A 7,237-nucleotide genomic window follows, 5' to 3' on the forward strand; every position below is an offset into this window, starting at 1 on the left:
TTGGAGTACTAGTTATAGCATTAAATCACAGTGTACAGCACATTAATGACAGAGATCCTACATGATCTTTTTTAAAAAAATTGATTAATTTTGTATGTAATTTCCAATTTAACACCAAGTTTTTTTTTTTTTCATTTTCAATTATCTTTATACACAGGAGATCGATTCAGTATATACTAAGTAAAGATTTCATCAGTTTGCACACACACAGAAAAACAAAGTGTAAAAATACTGTCTCAGTACTAGCTATAGCATTACTTCCCATTGGACAACACATTAAGGACATATCCCACATGGGATGTAAGTACACAGTGACTCTTGATGTTGATTTAACAATTTAACACTCTTGTTTATGGCGTCAATAATCTCCCTAGGTTCTAGTCATGAGTTGCCAAGGCTATGGAGGCCTTTAGGGTTCGCTGACTTCGATCTTATTCCAACAGGGTCATAGTCAAAGTGGAAGTTCTCTCCTCCCTTCAGAGAAAGGTACCTCCTTCTTTGATGGCCCCGTTCTTTCCACTGGGATCTCACTCGCAGAGATTTTTCATCTAGGTCTTTTTTTTCTTTCCAGAGTGTCTTGGCTTTCCATGCCTAAAATACTCTCATGGGCTCTTGAGCCAGATCCGAATGCCTTAAGGGCTGATTCTGAGGCCAGAGTGTTATTTAGGACAGCTGCCATTCTATGAGTCTGCTGTGTCTTCCACTTCCCATGTTGGATCGTTCTCTCCCTTTTTGGTTTTATCAGTTAGTATTAGCAGACACTAGTCTTGTTTGTGTGATCCCTTTGACTCTTAGACCTATCAGCGTGATCAATCGTGAACTGAAATTGATCACTTGGACTAGTGAGATGGCATTGGTACATGCCACCTTGATGAGATTGTATTGGAATCCCCTGGCACGTTTCTAACTCCATCATTTGGGGCAAGTCTATACTGAAGATCGATTCAGTATATACTAAGTAAAGATTTCATCAGTTTCCACCCACACAGAAACACAAGGTGTAAAAGTACTGTTTCAGTAGTAGTTACAGCATTACTTCACATTGGACAACACATTAAGGACAGATCCCACATGAGACGTAAGTACACAGTGACTCCTGTTGCTGATTTAACAATTTGACACTCTTGTTTATGGCATCAGTAATCTCCCTAGGCTCTAGTCATGAGTTGCCAAGGCTATGGAAGCCTTTAGGGTTCGCCGACTTCGATCTTATTCCGACAGGGTCATAGTCAAAGTGGAAGTTCTCTCCTCCCTTCAGAGAAAGGTACCTCCTTCTTTGATGGCCCTGTTCTTTCCACTGGGATCTCACTCACAGAGATCTTTCATTTAAGTCTTCTTTTTTTTTCTTTCCAGAGTGTCTTGGCTTTCCATGCCTAAAATACTCTCATGGGCTCTTGAGCCAGATCTGAATGCCTTAAGGGCTGATTCTGAGGCCAGAGTGCTATTTAGGACATCTGCCATTCTATGAGTCTGCATTTAAGTAAGCTCTCAGTCCTTTTCTTCCTCATTTCTTCTTCTTTCACCCTTATAATGTGAATGTTTGTGTTTTTTGATGGTAACCCACAAATACTATTGACTTTCTTCATTCTTTTTTGTTCTGATTTTTTTTTCTCTTCTGACTGAATATTGTAATGTGTTCTTTCTTTCTGTTCACAGATTCTTTCTTCTACTTGATTAATTACGCCATTTATCTTCTTTTATATTTTGCAGGCCATTCATCATCTTATTTAGCTCCAGAAGTTGTTTTTTTTAATTATTTCTATAATTTTGATGCTTTTCTCATATACATTAGTTTCTTGATTTCATTAAGATGCCTACTAATGTTCTTTTGTGGATTGTTGAGCTCCCTTAAAACAGTCATTCTAAATTTTTCGGTAATTTTTAGATTTCCATTTGGGGAGCAACAGTTAATGAGAAAATTATTGCAATACTTTGGTGGTGACATATTTCCTTTCTTTTTAATGTATTTAATTATACTGCATTGATGTTTCTCATTTGATGGGATTTTAACATTTTACAGACTTTATGGACTGATTTTGGTGGAGAGGGAACTTCATTTTAAGTGGTACAAGGACACTTGGTCAGGTATTGTGTGTCAGTTTCAGTTCCAGTGGGGGTGCAGCAGCCTAGCTCCCATGCAATCCCATTAGCTGAACTTGGCCTTAGCATTCTCAGTGATCAAGGCTGTTGCTGTCCACAGTGGGAGTGATAACTTCCTTCTCAGAAACACTTAAGTTGGTCCTTCAAGCTGAAATGAAAGGACACTTGACAGTACTCAAATTTACATGAGGACTTGTAAAACAGGAATGAAGAGGAATGATAACTGATAGAAGTAATTCTATAGGTAAATATAAAATATGCTACATGTTTGTATGTAATTCTTTTTCCTATCTCATTTAAAAGACACATGCATAAAGCCATAATTATAAATCTGTATTGATGGGCATACAAGGTATTAAGATGCAATTTATGTCACCATAAGTGCACAAAGAGCAGGGAGGGAATGGAGATATACATTTTTGGGTTATCGTATTGCCAAAGAATTTGCTCTCCTGGCTTGCAGATGTATAGTATTTTTTTAAATCCCCAAACCAGCTATGAGTTCCAGAACTAAAACAAGAGGTAGAGTATGAAAGCTGAATCATTTACATGAAAGAATATTCTCCAATTCTCACTTCACAACTGGCTATAGATAATAAGAAACACCAAAGAGCCAGACAGAAAAGCCAGAGGGTACACATACGAACATATAAAAGTTTTTCTCCCAGGAAACAGATTCAGGAATCACCATAGCTAAACAACAAACTCATTCCCATTGCCATAGCAGACAATTTTTTTTTTACAACTCCTGCCCACTGAGACATCAAAATTGTTTTGTAGTAGGGGCTTTTGTGTATTTCTTATTTTTCCCTTTTCCAAATGAAAGCATTTTTGCACCTGCTTGTTTCTATTCCACTAATATGCATTTGGTGTTAGGGGTAAAGGGGTAGATAGCTTATCCCATAGTTTATAGGTCACAAGACTATGTGAAACTACATTCTGATCTGATGAAAAATATTGAGTATCATCCATAGATCCTAGACTTTGGAGCCAAATGTAGTGACTGGAAGGAATTTTGAATTGTTTTTCCTTCTCTCTATGAGGAGAGAAAGATTTGGGTGTTCAACTCCAGGGCAATATCTATAAAGAATGTTAAGTTTTTGCTCATTATCTATCCTCCCTATATGACCTTCCATTTGCAGTGACCAGAATGTAGATATGATGGCAAGAGCTGGAGCAGCCAGATAGGACCATAAGATGGAGATCATATTTCAAAAAATGACAAAGAATACAGTGGAAAAATGTGTCTTTTCTAAATCCTTATACCTGGGATGACCTGGGATATAATGTCCAGACTATCAGAGGACAGATAAATATTTATGTCATTTAAGCCACCTTATTTTGTGAGTATTTCTGACAGTCCTGAATCATGTATGCAAATGCAGGGCATGTGTGTAGAGAATGTGTAGTTTGGGATAGAATGATGAAGGAAATTATAGAGTAAGAACTAAACACAATTATTCCACAGAGAAGAGTTATGAGTTCTAACATGTTTCCCAATGACTTCCTTTTTGCTCTAAGTCTTTCTAGGATTCAACTAATTACCATTGCTCAACAGCTATTTCTCTAAGGAGTAGAATCATGGTTTCAGTTTTTATACTGACTTTGGGAAATGTGGCTCTGAAATTTTAAGGAGGAACCCCCCTGTAATCTCCATCTCTATTCCTCTATAGTTTATCTTAGTGGGGTCTAAGAGGGCTCTCTACCAAAGGCTCAGAGTTAAGTACTTTGTTGAAGTTGCACATTTGCGGCTCAACAGGCTAATCCTCCAGCTAGTGGCGCTGGCACACTGGGTTCTAGTCCCGGTCGGGGCACCGGATTCTGTCCCGGTTGCCCCTCTTCCAGGCCAGCTCTCTGCTATGGCCAGGGAGTGCAGTGGAGGATGGCCCAAGTGCTTGGGCCCTGCACCAGCATGGGAGACCAGGAGAAGCACCTGGCTCCTGCTTTCGTATCAGCGTGGTGCGCCGGCCGCAGTGGCCATTGGAGGGTGAACCAACGGCAAAAAGGAAGACCTTTCTCTCTGTCTCTGTCTCTCACTATCCACTCTGCCTGTCAAACAAACAAACAAACAGAAATTGCACATTTGCAGAGAGAGGTTTAATTGGAACCCAGGTCTTCCTGACTCCAAAGCCTCTTCTGTTAGCCACCAAGATCTCCTCATGGCTATATCTTGCCACTCATGACAGGTTTCCTATATAGTTAATGGCCCTCACAAAATAGTTGACTTTGCTTGGCTTCCTTTCTGCTGGGCTGCCCGCTTGGTTGAATTCCAACTGAATCATGATGACATTTCATTTCTCTGCCATTGTTGCCTGGACTGCCCAGCTGCTCTCCTGGTATTGATCTCTTTTCTCTTTCATGTAGGAATTATGTCATGCACCTGTTCCCTTCTCTGTACTGTTGCAAGAAAACATCATAATGGGGCTGGTGCTGTGGTGCAGGGGTTAAAGCCTCATCCTGCAGTGCCGGCATCCCATATGGGCTCCAGTTCGAGTCTCTGCTACTCCACTTCTGATACAGCTCTCTGCTATGGCCTGGGGAAGCAGCAGAAGATGGCCCAAGTCCTTGGGCTTCTGCACCCACATGGGAGACCCGGAGGAAGCTCTAGCTTTCTGGCTTCCGATCAGCTCAGCTTGGGCCATTGCAGCCATTTGGGGAGTGAACCAGTAGATGGAAGACCTTTCTCTCTCTGTCTCTAACTCTCTGAAACTCTTTCAAATAAATAAATAAATAAATAATAAAATAAAATAAATCATCATACCCTGTAATCTAATGTCAACAGAACATGACCCCCACACTTTCTTATTCTCCAGAGCTTTCTGGGCATAGATATATGTGTGGGCTGATTTGAGGGGCTTAAGGAAGGTTCCTTCCTTTATTGAATTTAGCAGATACGCTTGGCCTTTAGATTGAAGTATGGAATTCTCCTGTGAAAGTGCCATTCCTTTGATTTAACAACTCATTTTTCTACATCCTCTTTTTAAGCAACTATTTTAATAAATTAACACTGAGTCCTATATGTGGAAATTCATGTGATTCCCAGATGTCAGCTTCCCTGTTGTAGCCAAGATTGGCAGTTGTCTCTCCACCAACAATGCCCACCTCTTTACTATCAGAGCCTTAATAAGTTCAGTGGAAGATCTTGATTTGTCTGAGTCAAAAATGGTGTTTTCTTACCCTTGCTAGTAAATGGCTTTAGGATGGGCCTGGCTTCTTTGACTCCATTTTAAATCCAGCTCCATACAATTCTCTGCTGCCTTTGCTGCAGCTGGGTGCCAACACCTTGCTGTAGACCACTCTGCCACCATGGATCATGTGAACGAGTACCAAAACACACAGGAATTTGCAGAGGAATCCAAGATCAACACAAGCAAGAATCAGCAGGATGATGGCAAAATGACTTTTGGAGGCTTAAACTGGGATACGATTTAGAAAGATCTGACTGAACACTTGTCTCGAGCAAGTTGTAGATTGCATGATGAAAACACATCTAGTCACTGGAGCTGGCGCCGTGGCTCAATAGGCTAATCCTCTGCCTTGCGGCGCTGGCACACTGGGTTCTAGTCCCAGTCGGGGCGCCGGATTCTGTCCCGGTTGCCCCTCTTCCAGTCCAGCTCTCTGCTATGGCCCGGGAAGGCAGTGGAGGATGGCCCAAGTGCTTGGGCCCTGCACCCCATGGGAGACCAGGAGAAGCACCTGGCTCCTGCCTTCGGATCAGCATGGTGCGCCGGCCACAGCCTGCTGGCTGCGGTGGCCATTGGGGGGTGAACCAACAGCAAAGGAAGACCTCTCTGTCTCTCTCTCTCACTGTCCATTCTGCCTGTCCAAAAAGAAAAAAAATATTAGTCACTGGAAGATCAAAAGGATTTGGATTTTGTTTTCAAAGATGCTATTAGTGTTGATAAGGTTTTGGGCCAAAGTTTAAAGGGAAAGAACCCCCTAAAAGATTTTTTGTGGGCGGATTGAGCGTAGATCCTTTTGAACAGCAAACAACGGAATATTTAGGGGGGCTGTTACTTTGGCACAGCAGGTCGAGCTGCTTGTCCTTAGTGCTGGCATCCAATTTGAATGCTAGTTGAAGTCCCAGCTGCTCCACTTCTGATCCAGCTCCCTGCTAATGCACCTGGGAAAGCAGTGGGAGATGGAGCCAAGTGCTTGGACTCCCATCATCCATGTGGGAGATCCTGATGAAGCTCCTGGCTCCTGGTTTCATCTTGGCCCAGCCCTGGCTGCTGTAGTCATTTGGGGAGTGATCTAGCAGACGGAAGATCTCTCTCTCTCTCTCTCTCTCTCTCTCTCTCTCTCTCTCTCACCCTCTTTGTAACTCTGACTTTCAAATAAATAAATCACTAAAAAAGAATATTTTGGATCCTTTGAAGAGACTGAAAATGTTGAACTTTCCCTGGATACAAAAACAAATGAAAGAAGAGGACATATACAGATGCAGAGCCTGTAAAGAAATTGTGAGAAAGCAGGTAACATCATGTTGGTTCTGGGAAGTGCTAAATCAAATTGTACCACCTAATTAGCAAAAATGACTAAGAAGTGCTAGTAGGGGTCTTGGCTGAGGTCAGGGACAAAACTGGAACCAAGGATTTAATAACTATTGTGATCAAGGATATGTAAATTACAGTAGTGCTTATGGTGGTGATCAAAACTATAGTGGTTATGATGGATAAGTTTATCCTGACTATAACTATAGGGACAGTAGATGTGGACAAGGATATGCCGATAACAGTGATCAACACAACACTTACAGCAAGACATCTCGAGTGGTAGCAATCACTACAACAAATGCCAGCCATGCTAAGGGAGATCTTTGGAGAAAACAGGAATGGCTAAAGGAACTCATCTTGCAGGGTAGCATTGAAGACTGGTCTTCTGTTAGTCTACGATGATTATTTTGTAGAGACTTTCTAATGTACAAGACATAATGTGTTCGTTTGCACATAGTTGTCAACTAGCTTTTGCTTTTACTTTGTTTTGCTACCTGTGTTGTGATTCAATGTGGATTTGTGTTCATTTATACAAATTTTGTTTATATGATTTCATGTTAAATCTTACATAAATGCTCACTTAATGCAAAAAAAAGGATGGGCCTGTAAGCCAGTTTTGACAAATGGGACATGAGGAATCT

General features: G+C 41.3%; 1 pseudogene; it reads left to right on the plus strand.

The window, feature by feature from the left end:
• The first annotated feature begins 5,406 nt into the window (after positions 1 to 5,406).
• LOC133752736 (heterogeneous nuclear ribonucleoprotein D-like) lies at positions 5,407 to 6,910 on the plus strand (annotated as a pseudogene).
• The last annotated feature ends 327 nt before the right edge of the window (positions 6,911 to 7,237 follow it).

This window comes from Lepus europaeus, chromosome X (assembly GCF_033115175.1).
Source record: "Lepus europaeus isolate LE1 chromosome X, mLepTim1.pri, whole genome shotgun sequence".
Lineage (NCBI taxonomy): Eukaryota > Metazoa > Chordata > Mammalia > Lagomorpha > Leporidae > Lepus > Lepus europaeus.